This window comes from Protopterus annectens, chromosome 16.part0 (genome assembly GCF_019279795.1).
Source record: "Protopterus annectens isolate FY-2018-M chromosome 16.part0, PAN1.0, whole genome shotgun sequence".
In the NCBI taxonomy this organism is placed as follows: Eukaryota; Metazoa; Chordata; order Ceratodontiformes; family Protopteridae; genus Protopterus; species Protopterus annectens.
The window spans coordinates 485494123-485515481 of NC_056750.1; positions in this window are offsets into that span (position 1 = coordinate 485494123).

Below are 21359 nucleotides of genomic sequence, written 5' to 3' on the forward strand. Positions count from 1 at the left end.
CGGAGCAGAGGTCTTTGTAGTACAGTCAGGTAAAAAGGGTAAGAAAAATACCCAGGGAAATAGACAATCTGACAAAAGGTCAGAAGATTTTGAAGAGAGAAAAAAGAAAGGTGAGTGCTTTAAGTGCGGCAAGAAAGGACATTTAGCAAGGGATTGCAGGCTAAATAAAAGGTGACTACAGAAAATAAAGGTGATGAGGACTGACTATATGATAGTGATGAAAATCAGAAATCATCAGGGAAGGAAAACAAACAAAGGGCAAATGTAAATGTAGTGGAAGGAACAGAGGAAGTACAAGCAAATGTAGAGGATGAAGAAAATGAAATTTTAGATTTGGCATTACTGAGCTTAGAGCTCTATTTGGCAGACACAAAACCGGAAGTTACACTTCTGGTGGAAGGAAGGGAAGTGAAATTCTTGTGCGACTCAGGAGCGTCACGAACTTTGATACACCCTTCAAAGTTACCAGAATATTCTGAATCACCTGACTATATACTAGTGAAAGCAGCAAATAGACAGCTATATAGGGAGCCACTCTCCCATGATATAGCAATAACTGACCCTGTTTCAGGCATGACTCAGAAAAGTAAAATTGTAGTTTCTGCAAAATGTCCAGTAAACTTACTGGGAAGAGATCTTATGCAGATATTTGGCATAGCGGTAGTTCCCACTATGCAGGGTATGGAAGCACAAAGACAAATGGATACTTTTGTGGTGCGACTGGAGGGTGAAACCTTTTACTGGTACAGCCAGGACCTAGTTACGACTGGTCCAGGGGCAGTAACCGGAGAACTGATGAATGTAGCCATCAGTAAGGCACCCTCCCTTAACACTGACCAACAGCATTTGTTACATTGTACTCTATACTACTGTAGCATGCCAGGACCTGATAAAGAATATGAGCAAGAGTTGTTCAAAAATCCTGCTAACAGATTAGTATTACGAACCTTGTATTGGGATACTGAGGGAAACAGTGTGGTAAGCTGTTCACTACCTCAGGAATTCATGACACTGTACAAATCTAATAGACTACCACATGTCAGCTTGACAAAGAATAAGGATGTGAGATGGGCAGACTTAGGAGAAAAAGTAACAAGATGGGAAAAACAAACTGATTTAGAATTATCAGAACAGGGAATACAAAAACAGAAATTGAATTGGCTAACACAAACACATCCAGCTGTACACTTACAAACTAGTGAAGACAGCTGATTAGCATTCTTATTAGAAGAAGAAGAAAAAGCCTTGTGTGATATACCAGATATTCTTTGGTCAACAGGTAAATCAGATGTAGGACTTATTCAAACAGCAGGACCAGTAACTATTACACCAAAATCAGCATTTAGACCACAAAAAAGACAATACCCCTTGAGGTAAGATGCAGAGCAAGGAATCAAGCCTATAATAGCAGCATTACTCAAGGAAGGAGTACTGGTAGAATCTCTTGATTCACCGTGTAACACCCCTCTATTTCCTGTTAAAAAAGCAAACGGGGAATGGCGGATGGTACAGGATTTACAAGCTGTAAACAATGCAATAATACCCAGAGCACCTACGGTGCCAGACCCACACACCTTGTTGAATGATTTAAAACCACAACAAAAATATTTTACTGTGGTAGATATAAGCAATACTTTCTTTTCAATACCTATACATCCTGATAGCCAGTATTGGTTTGCATTTACATTTCAGGGTAAAAGATATACCTATACTCGGCTACCGCAGGGATATTGTGAAAGTCCAACGATATTTGCACAAGAAATGGCAAGCAACCTGGCAGGGTTTACTCCACCAGGAGGTAGTCAGATTCTACTTTATGTAGATGACATCTTGCTAGCAGCCCCTACCCAGCATCAATGCAGGGAAGATACGATAGCATTATTGAAATTTTTAGCAGCACAAGGACACAAAGTGAACAAAAGTAAGTTACAACTTTGGAGAAAACAGGTTAGATACCTAGGATATGTAATATCCAATGAAGGTAGAATATTAGACGAAGACAGAAAAACAGCGATTTTACAGGCACCCAAACCAGCAACCAAGAAGGAAATGATGTCCTTCTTGGGATCGACTAATTGTTGTCGTAGCTGGATATCAAACTATGCTTTAGAATCTGCTCCACTGGCTGATTTAATATATAAAACACCAATGGCAGCACAAGATGTATTACAATGGACACCTGAAGCAGAAGCAGCTTTCTGCAGACTAAAACAATTGATAGCTTCATCACTAGTTTTAGGACTTCCAAATTACCACAAAAGATTTTTTCAGACCATAGATTGTAAGCAGGGATACATGACGTCAGTTTTGACGCAACAGCATGGGGATAAGCAACGCCCCATAGCTTACTATTCATCACAGTTAGATCCAGTGGCACGATCATTGCCTCACTGTGTGCAAGCAGTAGTCGCAGCTGCAATGGCAGTACAGGCTTCGGCCTCAGTGGTGTTATTCCACCCTCTCACATTGAGAGTGCCTCATGCAGTCGCGATAATTTTACTGCAAGAGAAAATAGCATATCTATCTCCTGCTAGACATCTTTCATGTATGACCATATTGCTGAGCCAACCTCATATGGTAATTGAACGTTGTACAACATTAAATCCATCAACGTTACTTCCAACTCCTGTGGATGGCACACCGCACAGTTGCCTGCAGGAAATTGAGCAAATAACTTTGCCCAGACAAGACCTTACTGATATGCCCTTGGATAATGCCGAGGTGACATTTTATGTGGACGGTTCATGCAGAAAGGGTCCTACAGGGAAAAATCTAGTAGGGTATGCAGTAGTCACAGATACAGAGATTTTAGAAGCCCAACCCTTACAGCATAACCTGTCTTCTCAAGCAGCAGAACTGATAGCCTTAACACGGGCTTGTACTCTAGCGAAAGATAAATGTGTGAACATATATACTGACAGTCAGTATGCTTTCTCTACAGTGCATGTTTTCGCACAGCAATGGAAAAATAGGGGAATGATAATATCTACTGGCAAACCGATTAATCATGCGCAACTTATTTTGAACTTGTTAGATTCCATTCAGTTACCTACTAAAGTAGCTATTTGTAAATGTTTAGCTCATATAAAACAACAGGATGCAATTTCAAAAGGAAATGCAAAGCTGATGCAGCTGCAAAGCAAGCAGCCTCAGACTCAGAAATTTTACTTTTAACCGAGGAATTACAACCCTCTGAGATTTTAGATTTAGAAATGTTAAAAACAATGCAGACATTAACTACAAAAGCTGAGAAACAAAAATGGGAGAAACGAGGTGCAATCCTCGAAAATGGACTGTATATCTCCAAAGAGAAAAAAAACAATATTGCCGTCTAATTTATTTAGATATGCAGCTTTGTTGAGCCATGGGCAGTGCCATGTCTCAACAGGGGGGATGGTACAGTTAGTAAATCGAATATTCCAAACATATGGATTCATAAACTTCACACAAAAATTTTGTGCAGCATGCCATGTCTGTAATAAACATCATGCACAAGGAGCATTCAAACCCAAGCAAGTGAGTTTTCCTATACCACCATATCCGTGCCATACTATCTGTATGGATTTCATAGAACTGAACAAATGTGAAGGGAAAAAATACTGTTTAGTAATTATAGACATGTTTTCCAAATGGGAAGAAGCTTTTCCAACTAAAAATCCGGATGCAGCAACAGTGGCAAAGGCCCTAATAAAAGAAATAATTCCTAGATTTGGCATACCGGAAAGAATCTATAGTGACAATGGGACACATTTTGTGAATCAGACGATTTACCAACTTGGGAGATTCTTTGGGATCTCCTTGAAAAATCATTGTGCTTACCACCCACAGTCTGCAGGACTGGTGGAAAGGTACAATGGAATTCTAAAAAACAAATTGAGGAAGTTAGTAGATGATACACAGAAGAATAGGATTTGCTGTTTGCCTTTGGCACTGCTGAGCATGAGAACAGTTCCAAATGTAAAGGGTTTGACCCCCTTTGAAGTGATATTTGGAAGGGCATATTATGTGCCACAGTGGAAAGCTCTCATGCCTGCAGAATTAGAGGCTGACATTAGCTAGTTATATGAGGAAACTGTTAACTAATAAAACTGTTTTGCAGTTGAACTCTTTTTCAGATAAAAGACAGACCAGACCGTTGGAAGCAGTGCTGACCCCAGGGTCCTGGGTTTGGTTGAAGGTCACGAAGAGGAAGAATTGGGCGAGTCCAAAGTGGGAAGGACCGTACCAGGTACTGTTGGCGACGCCTACTGCAGTCAAAGTTGCTGAGAGGTCGTCCTGGGTCCACCTGACGCACTGTAAACTGGTAAAGAATTTTCAGCTTGATAAACATTTTGTGACTGACACACAACAAAGGCAGGATGGCCAAGAGCGAAATGAGTAAAAATACAGATCAACCCAAAGATATTGTTTAATCATCTTGCTAACTATGCATTTATTGACTATGATTGTGATGACTTTCCTTTTGTTGTGGTTCTTCCTACATATAACCACACAAGTGAAAGTGGAGAAACGTGATGAACTGTCTATAGACTGGCATCCAAACTTTAACACATACCTAGCTATGAAGCGTGTATATGTAGAGACTATGAACATTTCAAATTGCTGGGTTTGTACTACCATACCAACAGCATATGGAGGACTGTTGATGTCCGCTGTCCCCTTGGGGATAAATGAGACTTGGGAAAATTTACTTTTTGATACAGGTTCTGTAAGATCACAGGACAAAATTGCATTGTATTTGCCTATTACACAGAGGGGAATTGTATGTTTCTATAAGAATGATACACTCCAAGTGGGTTGAAGTAACTGTAACATAACTATATCTTATAAATGCTATATTAAAACTAAAGATAAAAGCACTATTTGTAACGCAAATTATGATTCATATTTGAGCTTAATAAAAACAACATTAAGTGAAGTGCAGAGAAATCCTGTCTTGCATAAACAATTGTCTGTTATAGACAAGAAAATGTTTCATTCAGAACTAACCCGCATCAGTACCAAAGTAGAAAACTGTTATTTTATTTGTGGGAAAAAAGCATACAAATGGCTACCTGAGAATTGGTCCGGCAGTTGTTTTTTGGGTTATCTGGTTCCGGCTATAAGGCATACTGCAGAATTACCTCTAGGTAAGATACGAAATGTAAGAGATGTAGCCTGAAAACCTGAAGATCCAATCGGAAAACCTGTAAATCCAACGGGAAAAATTGAAGCTGGTTGAAAGAACCATCATTCTGTGAAAGATAAAGAAAAATTGACTCATATGGACTTGAGAGACAGTGTTATATCCTGGGCTGGAATATTTCCAGCATATGGAGCAGTCAAATCGATCTGGGAGTTGAGAAAACTGTTGAAGCTTCTCGAAGTAATGAGTAACGCAACTTTTTCTGCTCTCAAACTAGTGACTGATAAACTGAATGCAATGAGAACTGTTGTGCTACAAAATCGAATGGCTCTTGATTAATGATCACCTAGAGGTAATACAGCAGGTATCGGCCATGACTGAACCAGGCCCAAACCCACTGATGAACTTTTTCCAGAGTCTGTTTGGTGGGTGGGGTTCTATCCTAATGAATATTTTGATTGCTATTTGTGTTGGTCTGCTCCTATTAGGAGCATGTGTCTGTTGTGGGATCCCCTGTATGAAAAGATTAGTCAAAGATTTTGTTGATATATCTGTAACTGAAACTTTGTACCAAGACATTGAATTGGAACTATTGATTCCAGACGAAACTTTTCCAATTATAAACTAAATGACTTGCCTAGTTAAAAGTCCTTAAAGGAGAAGGCTAGGAGATGATATAACATTGTTTATGTTTCTGAATAGAATAAAAAGTATTAAAAGGGAGGAAAATGTTAGAAAAATATGTATTTGAACATGTATAAAGTGCTAGTTTAAAAGCAAATAGTATATAATGCATTTTATTCTATTTACAATATGGCAGTAAGAATGATTTTACATGTAATTGCTTGAAGCTTTGGAGCTGCAGTGTATTTGAACTCTGACCCTGGCAGTAGCCAGCTCAGCAAGCTTATGTTTTTCACTAATGATTATCTGCTGGGTCAGGAAAATTAAATGTATAAAGCATTGAATATTCTTATTCCTTCCTCTGAGATAATTGACCTTGTGAATGTATCAGAGATAAGACACAGCTGCTAAAGTAAAAGTTGCAAGAAGAACAAAGAAGTATATTACAAGAGTGAACCGACTATTGTATTCAAGCAAGCCTGAGACCTTGGAAGAGTAACATTTACAGAAAGACATTATAACGAACCAGGTGCTTTGCAAGGCTGTATTATTCCCATGGGAAAACTTTTAAAATGTATAACATCAGCTTTTTCTTATGAATAGAATATTGTAGACCATAGTGATGTAGGTGCCCTGTGACTAACCACGTCAGTAAGGTGGGCACAGCCTGAATGTAAGACTATATAAAATTGTGTATTTCCTGCATCATGTCAGACAAAACTCTGTACTTGTATGGTTTTTTGCCTCCTGGTGTACACTAGTAAACTTTTGCATCTGAGCCTCCTGTGTTGTTATCATTTGTTTTTATTTAACAGTCTTGCATTAGTATGAATTTTCTGAAGGGTATGAAATCTGAAACTCAAATGTCTGTCATTATTTTCTAACTTCAATCTTCAATTATTTGCCACTAATTTGCCAGAAAACCATAATTTTATGAAAAACAGACCAAAAATGTGATGCAAAAATATAAAATAGCCACACAATACAGCTGGGGACCTGTCAAAGAAGGGACACTTTTTAATATTAGTACTGTTAAGGTAAGCAGCTAACAAAATAAGATAATCTACATGCATTTCTGAAATAAAAGTAATCTATAACTATGATCATTACAATTATTTCTTACTTGGAAACCCTCCACATTTTCTTCCAAAACTGCCATTTTGTGGAGGGATTATTAGGGGAAGAGCAACATTTTGAGCCAAAGTGAGAGACAGTTGAGAGGTTTGGATATACCTAATTCTATAAAGTGATTTATTTACGCGTACCTCCCAACCTCTTAACACAAGAAATCTGGACAAGGCCAAATATATTGGAGGAACGTACAGACAGTACTAAAATTGCTGTTGTATAAATTAGACAGTTGATAAAATAACATATCTTGCTTTAGCATGCATTTTTCTGAAGGGTATGAAGTCTGAAACTCAATGTCTGTCATTATTTAGTGACGTCATTCCTAAATGATTTGTCAGAAAACCACAAATTTTATGAGGAACAAACCAAAACTAAAAAGTAAAAATCTATTCATTCTATGAAAATCTGGACAGTTGAGAGTTAAAGTTCAGCTGGTGCTGTCCTTGAGTTTGCTGCCATTCCTCCCTCATAAAATCATGGTCAAATGGAGGCCTCCCCCAGTGCAGCCATTCCAATATCCCATTACTTGGCTATTTCACCCCATTTACCATAAACACTGTAATGTGCATACTGCTTTACTTCTACAATGATTTGGATTTCATTTAAAAGTTTTATTTTACATTTTACAGCACAAACACTAATAGACATCTGTTAAACAAAGCAATGCGGTCTCACACTGAAAATAGACTTAGCATTAAAACTTCCCTGCCCTTGAAACTTACATTCATTGAAACAGCATTGAGACCCACGTTCAAAGAAAATACATCTGGCCAGTGGCAGATAAAGATTAATGTTGGGCTGTTTTCAAATCATAGGCCCCTGCACACGAAACATACATGAGTTCTTTGATACACCTTCCAGATTGTATTAAATTATATTCCATGTATAATACAGTACAGTTGTTAGAAGTCATTTTAAATTTACTGTTCTGAACATTTTTCCAGTAAACAATGAAAAAAATGCATGCACCTGAAATGACAAAACTACCAAATTCAGAAAATGTCCATCATAAAAGTCTACTCAAACTTCTACAATCCACCAGTATCAGTAAATATGCACAATCTCTGCAGAAGTAAAAGTAATCTAAACACTTCCACATTAAAGAGATCTGTAAGTAATGAAGAGGTTGCTGCTAGCAAAAAACCTTTATATTTCATTGTTTCATCTACAAATAAAGTGCTGGTTAAATGAACAGCTAGTAATATTGCAATAGAGAATGGATGGCAAACTGATAACAGGTTCATACTTACTAGGTATCTCTGACAAAGAGGACATTCTCAGGACTGCAACACCCACCCCCTTTAGAAGCACAACACAGTACATTATTAGCAATGCATCTACATACTGTGGGAGTAGAACCCACAGCCTTCTGCATTGAAAGCAAGTACACTACCTGTTGTGCTAGTAACAATGCAAGCTTACTCAGCATAAGAAGCACTAAAATTATCCTCCCCTTGAAGCTCTTAGCTTCTTGTAAAATCCACTCAACACTCAAATGTATCTCTCAACTTTGCAGCACATGAGCACAAGAAATCTGGAACAAGCCAAAAATGTTTTTTGGGGGGGACAAAAGACCAAAAACCAGGGACACATTTTAAACATTGCTTGTATAACCTTGGAAAGTTGCTAGAATAAAATGCTGTGTTCCACCATGCATTTCACTGTCAAGTCTTAAAACCAGGACCATGTGCACTACAGTCAAAGCAATATACCACTATGCCAAATCAGCTGTTTTGTGAAAGACAGGAAGACTGAAAATTTAATGGCTATCATTTAGTGAATACAGTTCTCACCATAGCTCTCAACCTCTTAGCACAAAACACATGGACAAAGCCAATAATGGGGAAATACAGCCCCCAAACATATTCAGTGAATTCATTTCCCACCATAGCTCTCAAACTCTTAGCACAAAAAAAAAACACGGAAAGTTGCTAGAATAAAATGCTGCGCTACCACTATGCATTTCACTGCCAAGTCTTGAACCCAGGACTCTGTGCACTACAGTCAGAGCAACATACCACTATGTCAAATCAGCTGTTTTGTGAAAGACAGGAAGACTGAAACGTAAATGGGTATCATTTAGTAAATTCAGTTCTCACCATAGCTCTCAACCTCTTGGCAAAAAACCCCAGCACAAAGCCAATAATGGGGGAATACAGCCCCAAAAATAGGGACACATTTCAATTATTGATCTTATAAACTTAAAAAAATGCTAGAATAAAATGATTTGTGTTACCATGCACTTTCTGAAGAATATGAAGTCTGAAAATCTAATGTCTGAAAATCCAGAAAACCACAGATTTTATGAGGAACAGAACAAAACTATGAAACAAAAATCAGAATGCTTTTCACAGGAGGTGGTGGGTAGGGAATTTAGGTTCTTGCTACCTGTACCCATGGTTGAGAGTTTAAACCTGAGTTTCTCTGTAGCCACCAGTTATAGGCAACTGGGACACACACACACACACACACACACACACACACACACACACACACACACACACCCCTGAAAGCAAGTACTTGCATTTCTAAGCAGCCGTTTCTCTTCAGCATTAGTCTGTCTGCAGCCATAACTCCTCAGTAAGCAGCCTGTCCTCATGCAGAAATCAGCTGTTCAGCTAGAGAGTTCCATTTCTGGCTGAGCACGCATGTGCGTGTTCCGGAATGCCAATGCTGACTCCAGACCTTGCAGTCCGATCCACTTCTGGTTGGGGCATCTGTAAGACTGCATTCTTCCAAATCTGGACTGGTGAAAGAGCAGTCTGGATTTGAGTTTCTACTCACACGCGTGATTTTTTTTTTTTTAGTTTTGGTTTTCAACTGGGGGGCTGCAGAGTTTCTACTCACACATGGGTGATTTTTTTGGTTTTGGTTTTCAGCTTGGGGGCTGCAGTCCTGTAGAGATTATAACACTTAAGGTGTAATAATGAGCTTATCCTCTGTATGAGGGGTAAAAAAGGTCTGACCTTCAGTTCCTAATTCATAGGTTTACAGAAACAGACATTAGCTTGATCATCTACATGCTTGACCAACATAACCTAAAGCTAGGATTCAATAAAATCCTTGTTGTTCACACTAACTGCTCAATATGGGTCAGTCAGTTAGTATGACAGCGAGAAAATGTTATTTTGAGAACGGTATGGCCACAGAGAGAAAAACACATTGGCCATCATGTTGGACATGTTCATGCTAGTGTTCTCCCTAACAACCCATGTATCATATAGAAAAGTACACACACACAAACATTTGCACCCTCATGTGTGCTCCTATAGAAATACACACACACGTCAACAAACAAACACACGTACATGAATACCTGCACACCCCTATTTCTTTGCTGAACTGACTCAATCACTCCCATAGGTCATGTCCTATAGGAGTAAGTGGGTGACCACTTTGGTTTTATTATTTTATTTACATTTGTTGACCAGGAGTGTCCGACTGGACGTAGGTCCATTTTCAGTGGAGGCCTGGGGAGAAAAGCTCCACAGTTAAAATAAACAGACAGTAGTTACAATGGATTACATAGCAATTAACAATTTGATTAACATAGCAATTAATTACAAACATATTTACAGATGAAGAACATAGTACATCAGTAGACAACTAGAATCTTTATCTGCGAAGTACATAACAGACATTAACAAATGTTACAATAATAAGTTCCTGCTGTATAATAAGTACTTGGCTTATGAGCATCTGAGCTTGCTATAATCAAGGTAGTTAGTGGGGTGGAAAGAAAGGTAGTGGTTGGATGGGATGGGTGATATTAAAGTGGGAGTTGCAAGGGCATAACCAGCATGTTTTTAGGTGTGCTTTTAGTAAAGTTTTGAAGTGGGTGCATGATGGTACGGAGGTAATTGTGGGTGAGAGGGAGTTCCATAATTTGGCTATGGCACAAGAGAATAGTGCTTCACCAGCAGAGTTATTGGCTTTAGTGATTTTTGTTGCTGGATCTTAGTGGTCTGGTGGTGCGATAGGGTTGGAGTAGATTCTGGAGGGATGGGACATTTAGTGGATGGTTTACTAGTTTGTGAGCGAGTGAGAGTTGATACCATTGAAGGAGGTGAGGGAGTTCAAGCCAGCCCAGTTCAGCAACTGAGAGACAGTGGTGACTATGGTAGGATGCCCCTGTGGTGAATTTGGTGATTTTGTTGCAGCAGGTCTCTAGCTTGTTTAGATTGCATTGCCTTAGGTTGGTATATATTGGAGAGGCATAAAGTAGGGTGGAGATAAGGTGGGAATTTGCTACTGAAATCTTTGCTGCTTTGGTGAGAAGTTGCTTATTTCTGTATAACACTCCTAGTTTTTTGTGGACTTTTTGTATGGTCATGGATATGTGAATGCCAGATTTTAGTTTATTGTCTATTTCCACTCCTAGCAATTTGGTGTGTTCAGTTGGGTATATAGTGGTGTTGTCTTTTGCTGTGATGTTAAAGTGAGAGTTGTTTTGAGTATGTTTGGTGGGTTGGAAGATGAGTAGTTTAGTTTTGTTTGGGTTGAGTATTAATTGGGCATCGGATAACCAAGTTTCAACTAAGGAAAAGGCTTCCTGTGTGACTTTTTGCAGTTTGGGTAGGGACTGGGCTGAGCAGATGATGGTTGAGTCATCTGCGTATTGTATGAGTGTGCCATGTTTGGTGGCAGAGGCTAGATTATTGGTGAAAACAGAGAAGAGTAGGGGTCCAAGGATGGATCCTTGGGGAGCCCCTATGGAGACAGGTAGTTGGGGAGATATGTCATTCTGCCATATAACAGATTGTTGGCAGTCAGACAGGTAACTCTGAAACCAGTTGGTGACTGATTGAGAGAAGGATAGGTTACTGAGGACAGAGATGAGTTGTTTGTGTGGGACCATGTCAAATGCTTTAGATATGTCTAGGAAAGTAGCAGAGGAGAGACAGACATTGCTTTTATGCTGAAGGATAGTGTTAGCAAAGGAGAGTAAGGCAGTGGTGGTGCTATGGTTTGGTCAGAAACCATGCTGAGTATTGGAAAGGTATTATTTTATGACAGTCACTTTTTCCTCCTAGATTAAAATTTAATTTGGGTAGGTGATTCAGAATCTCTCAGCAATGTAAATTCGGAGCTATGGACATTTTCAGAGGTCAGCACATGGCTAACTGCATTAGCAACTCCCCTAGAATGCTGCATTAATATATGGCTTCATTGGCAAGTCCACTCTCCATGCTGAGGCCCTCATGAAGGTAAGACCTCAGCAAACTTCAGTGGTAGAGCAATCTTTTATTTCAAAAGGATTAACATGATACTGAAACCATTCAGTCTAAGGCTTCTGTAGCATGCTAAACTTTTCTGAATCACAGGCTGTTTGTATTTCTTATTAACTATATAAATATCTAGTAGTTTCTTAAAAACTTGACATAAATATAACTAGTTTAACTAAAATGGTAGCTTATCCCATAACCTTAGTAGAAGGTGAAAGAACTCAACCCTTCTTTCCTTACTATTTAGATTTAATAACAAGTTATCCATCCTAGTTTTATCCCCGTGGTTTCTAGATATACTATTTCACAAAAGAAATGTCCAACATTGCTTAAAAAATATAGAAATGATCCCTCAAGAATTTGGCAGTAAGTCATCAATTTATTTAAGTCAAATATTATAGTTTTAATATTTTTTTATACCAATTATTTCGTTGTTCTCTAACTTTATAAGGCATTTTGAAATTAAATACAAAAAGCTACAGAGTGCTGTGTAAGTGGCCATAGCAGTGTCGTATACACGGTGAGACTTATTTGTTTAATCATCATTGCATTGCTGGACAACACTGGCAGGGAGTTATAAGCATATGGAAGAAGCTCATGATCTACAGGAAGATGCTTCTGATTCCCCGCTTTTACTCATGTGGGAAAGAGGGAAGGAAAAAAGGTGGTTTAATGATGACAGGCCCTCTTCAAAAGGAACCTTGATGATTGGATGGGAGAAAGGAAATTCACCCCGGGAATCATGTCAGTCACCCTGCTAGACAGGGGTCCAGGGAGGTAAATAGCCAGGGAATTGTTATGGCTAGGCTTGTATAGGCCTTAGGGCTGATAGCCTAGTACCAACCTATGAACCTATGACAGTGAGATGGGGACCAAACATAGTTTTACAAAAGAAGGCAAAAATATTATCAATAAGTGTGCCTGTATCATTTATGACTGGCTGTGTTCAGACTCTATGACCAGACATTTTTATGATAAAAGTTCAAATTACTTTTAAACCATCTCTTTGGCCAATGGGTTTTACCCCTGTCTGGATCCCAGATGTCCCAGTGAAATTTAAGATCCACAACACTGAGGTAGCTGGCTGAAAAGGTTGTAAAGTAGTAGCTAACACTAGCTTAGCCACCATGTGAGGTTCATACCTCTCAACTGTACAAATTTTCGCAGAATGCCCAGATTTTTGCCTCATATTTTTGGTTTGTTTTTCCATAAAATTGTAGTTTTCTGGCAAAATAGTGGGCAAATCATTAAAGCCTGAAGCTAGAAAATAATGACAGACATTTGAGTTTTGGACTTCATACCCTTCAAGAAATTCATGCTAATGCAAAACCTGTTATTCTTCAACTTTCTAAGTTTGTAAGAGCAATATTTAAAAAATGTTCCTACTTTTGGGTCTTTGCCTCACTTTTATTTATGGCTTTGTCCAGATTGCTTGCTCTAAGAGGTTGAGAGGTATGATGAGGTTGTTGGAAAAGTCAAGCTATTGAGGAAAGGCCTCAAAGTACAATGTTTGCAGATGGAACTCAGGAGGCATAAGTTAACCAAAACAGTGGACAGTTGTCTTTGCTGAGGGCCGAGGAGAGGGAACATGCTGAACTCTGTGCCGCAAACATTACACTGTTTCCAACTGTTGAGAGGTTGTTAATGACATTCAAGAAATCTTAACTACAGTGGATCAATATTTGATCTTCAGCCCTTGTCTCCTTCTCCCACTATCCTAGACACAGGCACCATGAAGAACACAAATGATTAGAGAAAATGGGCCTTTGCTGGTCAATAGGTAAGAGGGACATTGTTCATGAGGCTTCACAATATTCTTTTCTGAGTGCAGAAAATAAGACTGTGTGAAAATATCTTAATGGCAGACTGTCTAGACCCTGCCCACTACAGCATCACTACATCTATGAGGGAATTAATAATGCTATTGACTGGTCAGTAATCTTCATATTTTGTCTACAGGAGTGGTGAACCACTTTTACATTTGAAAACAAGATAAATGTATTAATAGACTCCGCTCAGAGCCCCAAAGTATTAATTAAAGGCCTCAACACTAAGCCCTGTTGTACTAATTGTAAAGGATACCAATATTTAGCCCTGTGATACTAATAGTAGAGGACCAATTATCAAGCCCTATAGGGCTAACAGTAATTGGACCTAACACCAAACAATGCAGTACTAATAGTTAAGTATCCAGCATCAAGCTCTAAGATACTAATGGTAAAAAACCCAACACTAGTAACCATGACAGTAAAACTAAAGAATCCAACATCAAACTATGTGATGTTAATACTAAAGCAGCCAGCATTAAGATCTGTGATAGTAGTAGTCAAATACCGACTACCAAGCTCTGTTACTTTATACGTGGGTACTGCCCTAAGCAATACTAGGGTCCTTATAAGTTGGGCAATGGAACTCAAATGTTACTCACACATTTGATTTATATAGAGGGTGATTTAATGACTGCTTCATAACAAAAGACTCAGCATAAATCTCCGGTGTACTAACAAATCAGAAGCATGGTTATGGTAGGGTAAAGCAGAGAGCTGCCCTGAAAGCAAGGTTTTAGGGAGCAAGAAATGTCCGATGCAAATTGGTTGCTAGTATATTAATTTCCACACTGGCATTTTTTAATGTTGTTATGCGAACATTGTTTTTGCTGTCAGGACTAAAAGACTTGCATGTGTTATAACTTGTAGCAAGCATTTTGCTACACTTTTTCAGAATAGCCATATTAGTTTTTTTCTCTGCTGTTCTAGTTCAGAGGCACATTGGATAAGATATGGGAGGAATGCCAGATCAAGGTTAGAGAACAGACCTTTTTTCCTCTCCTAAAAATAAAGCTGAGGGCATCAGATTGGGAGTTAGATGACACAGCTACAGCTTGTAATAAAGAACCTGACAACAGCCTTTGCTTTACTAACAGTAAAGGAACCCTTGTGGTACCCAAAACCAAGTCATGTGTAAGCAATAGTGAAGAACCTAATCCCTAGCTCTGGGGATATGAATACAAAACATGACTGAAGAGGAAAAACTCTTCACTTAATAATAAATTACTCAGTATCAAGCTCTGTATTACTGATAGTACAGGAGTTATACCAAACTGTAGCACTAATATTAAAAGATCCAACAATATGATACTAAGCCAACAGCAACCCTTGTGGTATTAACAGTAAAGGAACCAGTTCAAAATGCTGTGCCACTAATAGTAAAGATTCAGCACCAGGCCTTGTGATATTATAGAAAAGGACAAGACACCAAGCACTGTGGTACTTAAAGTACCCAATAACACGCCCTGGAGTACTTGTAGAAAAAGACTCAACACTAAAACTGTACCACAGTAATACTAAAGGAACGAACACAAAACACTATGGTACTTAAAGTCAAATGGCAAACAGCATGTCATGAACTGCTTACAGTAAAAGATCCAGCAACACAACTCTACCAATCTTAAATGACAAAACCCCAGGCACTGTGGTACTTAAAGTACCCAATAACAAGCCCTGTAGTACTTGTAGTAAAAGACCCAACACCAAAACTCTACCACACTTATAATAAGGGATTAAACACTAGAACCTATGATGTTAATAGTGCAAAAGGAAACATTATGCCTTATGGCACCTACAGTAAATGACCCAACAAAAAGACCTGTGACACAAATTCTAAAGGACACCTCACCAAGACATGGTAATAATTGTAAAAGGTACAGCATCGATAAACACCTATAAACTTTTCCTGTGCACTTCATACACCTCCACCAGGATTGTGCCAAAATGTCTTATGTTGAAGCTATAAAACAATCACTTCCAGAGCATCGCATAAATAAGAATATTAATTTGCAGCAAAAAATAGTCGTCTCATCCACCTCACGCACACCTCACATTAAGAGTAAGCACGTGCAAAAACACTCTGAATTTATTAGTTTGAACCCTAACAGCAATAGAAAATGTTTTAATGATAGGTGAATCTATTGTCAGGCACAATGCCTTGTCACTCACAAGGCTGGACAAAGAGAGGGTTACAATGAGTTGTCTTTCAGATTCCAGGATCCTTGATGTTACAAGGGGGATCCAGTAAGTGTCAACATGGGATGAGATACCTATCAGTCAAGCATATTTCACTAAGGATGGCCTGTACCTCTCATTTCAAGGTTTTGGTATACTGGCTAAAGTCTTTGTTGCTCCAGTACTTTTTTAGGCAGAGTCTAGTTGATGGACTAACTAACATATCACTCCCCAAATCAGATCACATTAAGGTGGCTTTCCATAATGCCAGAAGTATCAATAATAAACTGCCTGTGGCATTTCTGCACTGGGAAACAGCCATCTCATAGTAGTTGATGAAACTTGGTTTAAATAAAATAGTGCACTTTTTCAATACCGATAATTTGTGCTTGTCGTGTTTTTAGGCCCAATGCCAGCTGTAGTGGAGTCCCAATATTTGTCAGTAATAACATTACCTATATGTAGATCCCCAGGGACTCACAAACCAATCTCATTTAACTACAGACCACTGTACTTAGAATTAATTATCAACTATTAGGTTGAAAAAAGCACCTTCTTTGTCACCTTATGACCATGTACATTTCTTTGATATTCTAAATGATCTTCCTACAAGCAAAAACTACCTTATTTTTTGTGACATGGTCTTTCCCTAAACAATGATACCTGCAGCTTCATCCTAAACTTCAGACGTTTACACAGAAGACAATTGATATCAGCACAACCCTGTGATTAATTTGGAATTCCTCTATTCAGGCATACGTCACATCCAAATAGGTGTAATCAGTAAATAATTGGGACTCCATTCATCACAGGACCTCGTTCTTATTAGCTATCACCCTACCTTTGGAACTTCTTTATAAGCATGATCAGTGATCAATTGTCCTATGATATGATATGATATGATGGTCAGCAGTCTATACATCATTTCTCATAAGGCAAAGTTTATAAACTCAATGATAACTTGATTATCTGTCCTCTAAACTTCTACTCACTTTAAATCTTGTAATGAAGCTGTCAGCTGAGCAGCTTTTTTATGTTAATCTCTTTAGGTCCTTATGCTCTATCCAGTTGCTAAACTAAAGGAGTACTGAAATTCCTCCCCCATATCACAATATGCATTGGCTGTTTCTGTTGACTATTAAGCTAGAAAAACTCATGAAAAGGAACAAATTAGTGTTAAGACCACAAAAACAATCATTAAGAGATTCTGTACTGGAAAATGCAGAAAACTGTTCCTCCTCCTTCTCCTTTTCGATCACTACTCATAGAGTGATGTGTCACCAGCTGAGATGTATTTATTTATTGACATTTTTTTAATAGAAAAGTCCATCTGGGTCATAAAAGCCTATTTTTACTGAAGGCCCAGGAGAAAAGCTCCATGAAACAGAGAGACAAAATTGTTTCAAAGACATTACATAAAAAAGCAGTTGAAAATTATTTCAAAAATAAACAACAATATTGTAAAGCATAGAGACACAGCAAATATATGGTACAAAGAGAAAAAGGAAAGTAAATCATAGTATACAATTATGGAGAGCATCCTTTTGGCAATTCATAGTAGTAATAAGTAAAATCATGTGTTTAATTAATTGTAGTTATAAAGGGGGAGATAGATTAAGATATATTTGTATAAATGCAGAGGAGGTGATACAAAACGGTTATATAAACTGGTAGGATAGCCCATTGAATATGAGGAAGTGGTGAGGGTACAGTAACTGTACAGATAGGGGTGGTGAAAAGTAGACACGATTGATGTTCAAATGCAAGGTATAGTATAAGCAGACCCTTGAGTTTGTAAGGTGGTCTTTCAGAAGATGTTTGAAGGAAGGATGGTAGGTTACAGTTCTAATAGCTTGTGGACAGAATTCCATTGTTGGCAAAAGAATAGCCTTAAAGGCTATTTCCAAATGATTTCTGAGGTTTATAGCTGCTAAGATACTTATGAATTAGAGGTGACAATACTTTGTAACATAATTCTGGCCTATAATCAATTAATCACTTGTATTAATTTGCTCAACATGTTCCTTCATTAGTTAGCCTTCTTGTCAGAATGCAGTTTGAGTATGTACTCTTCCTGCCCTGTCCATATCACTGACATTCCAAGCATGATATTTAGTAAGCACATACACTTACAAAACATTACTACAGCTTGAATTGTTATTGAAATTTAACATCCATAAAATTCAAGGACAAAAAGAAAGGTGGAATAAAATACAAGTTAGTTATTACACTACCAACTAACATCTACTTAATATATTAGTTAATGTAAAGTAAAGATCCAGCACAGAGCCCTGTGATATGATAGAAACACAGACTGTAAAAGACAGTACAAAAGATGAGTCAGAAGTAAAAAAAGATTGACTTCCAACATTTCCCTAAGTATGATCATTTGGCCAACCATTGAATATAATACCCCACTTGGTAAACATCTATCCAAACACTTGGTACCAGACACATACTAATGAGGTGGTGGAGGGTGCGGTCCACTGTGGCTGCAAACAGTAAGGGGGTGCAGCCTTGCCTTTAAAAACTTTTTGCATTTTTAAATATGAAAAGCTTAAAGTAAAACCAGAGCTGGATCCTTTAAGGGCATTTGTCTTACAAATGCCCGTTGTCTGTGCATCTTTGCATGCACTGACACACAGGCACCTGTTGCATACTCCTTTTCTGCTTTCCACATGGAATTAAATACAAGATGGCAGGCACCTGTTGCATACTAATTTTCTGCTTTCCACATGGAATTAAATACAAGATGGCAGACACCTGTTGCATACTCCTTTTCTGCCTTCTGCATGGAATTTAAATACAAGATATTCTTTGCTGGTGTTTGTGTGTGTGTGTGTGTGGGGGGGGGGGGGTTAGTTAATTTCATCAGGCTCAAACCCTTTACCTTGGTTACAGGAAACAAGAGCCTGAATCCTTCACACTAACTACCAAACTAATAAAAAGAATCAGTTTTGGTGCATGTTTAAGGAATTGAGTTTCAAGTGCATTTTCAAGTAATTGTGAGCTTTAAGGGAAGAGATGTTTACTGCTGCTCATGCTCTGTTTTCAATGTGCATATGTTTTGTTTAGCAAATGGCCATAGCATGACAGGTAGTATACCTGCTTTTGATGCAGAAGGCTGTGGGTTCTACTCCCACCGCATGTAGATAGATTAATGATACTGTGCTGTATTTTAAGGAGGAAGGGGTGAGGTTGGATTGCTGTAGTCTTGAGTATATCCTCCTTTGGATGAGATGACTAGCAGATACGAACCTGTTGTTGGTTTGTCATCCATTCCCTATTGCAATATTGCCAACTTACCAATTTTTTTAAATGTAACATAGGTAATGTATTCTTCGTGGGCAGCAGGCTTGGAATTTGTAGATGAAACACTGAAATATAAAGTTGTTTGCTAGCAGCAACCTCTTCATTAGTTAGAGATCTCTTTATTGTGGAATTATTAAGATGACTTGTACTTCTGCAGAGATTGTGCATATTGACTGGTACTGCTGGATTACAATGACAGAAGTTTGAGTGGCCTTTTATGGTTGAACTGTTCTGAAATGAGCAGTTTTGTTATTATTGTGTAATACACTTTGTTTCATCACTTATTAGAAAAATGTTCAGAACTGCAAATTTAAAAAACACTCTAACAGGCGGTGCTGTATTATTCAAGGAATACACTTTAATACATTTAGGAAGTTGAATCAAAGGATACATACATGTATGCATAGCCCTAAAAATGTGTGCTAAGGGCCTATGATTTGAAAATAGCCGAAAAGGTAAACTTTATCTACCACTGGCCAGATGCATTTTCTTTGAATGTGGGTGTGACAAAGGGAAATATTGCCAGCCCAGCTAGTTGGGATTTTGCATATAATTATATGTCATTTGTGAATACTAATATGATTTATATAGAAGTGTAATAGAAGGAGATACTGCTAGCACAACTATCTGGAATTTTGTAAATAATCATATGTAATTTGTGAATATCAACATGATTCTTACGCACTATACTTCTGATAGCTGTTTACTAGTAATTATGAAAATAAGCAATATTTTCAGATGTACTTAATACTAAAAACTGAGTGACTTACAAACTGTTGTGTGACATAATGTAAAACCTGAAATATTGTTGACAAAAGCTGTCTTTGATATTTGCACTCTATGTTGCACATCTTGAGATATTTCCAGCATTATCTGTTTTGTTAATTAAAACAAAATAAAAAGACCAACAGAGATGCCATTCAATGTGGTTTTAATGAAAATAAATAAGGTTTTCAGTTCCAAAACATGATCAAGGACTTCATCTGATAAACAATTCAACAGTAACTACCCACAACCAAGATTAAGTCTATGAAAATTTTATTTTATTTTACGATCATTCAGATTTTATAGTATGATAATATTGTATTACTTAATATACTTTCTTATTTTATTTCATTATTTAAACTAATATTTATGAACTTTTGAATTAGTGATAGTTTTTAACTGGGTAAATCGAACATGTGTGATCATGATTTTTAATATATAAATGTTGTGGGTAGTTACAGTTGAATTTTTTATCTGTTATCTAGTTAAAGAAGTCCCTGCTCATGTAAAATTTGTTAAATCATTCAAACTCTTCACCCTACATGCATCCAAGTAATAAATAAGGATCACAGTATAAATTGCATAAATAAACACATATCCAAGTTGTCTGTCACCAGCGCAAGTGTAAGCTAAGCAACACAGGTGGGAAAGTACAGATCTAGGAATGTTAGATAGTTCCAGAAGAGGCAGAACTGAATCTGTGACCATGCATGTGAAAGGCAACCAATCAAGGACAGTGCCAAACAGCAGTCCTATAGCAATGCAGCAAAATGGCTGCTAAATACACAAGTAGGTGTACACAACCCAAATAAATGTATAATGGAATGCATATATGAGACAAACATATACCATGTCAAAGTCAACATACTGGTGTAGGTATATGTCAATACACATATACACATGAATGATATGTAAGAATATATGCACAACTCTAACACTACAGTTAAAAAAATAATATATGTCAGGATGCGCACAAGAATTTCAACAATGTACTGTGGTTAGCACACAAATATAATGAGAACAGGGGTGTACTGCAAGTAGGAGCCAGCATCTATATGACTGCCACCATCTTGGATATAAATGTTTCTAAATCTACTTCACAACTAAATTAGTTATGACATATTGGGAAACAAAATATTTGTATACAATCCCAGTTTATATAAATGCAAAATTTTG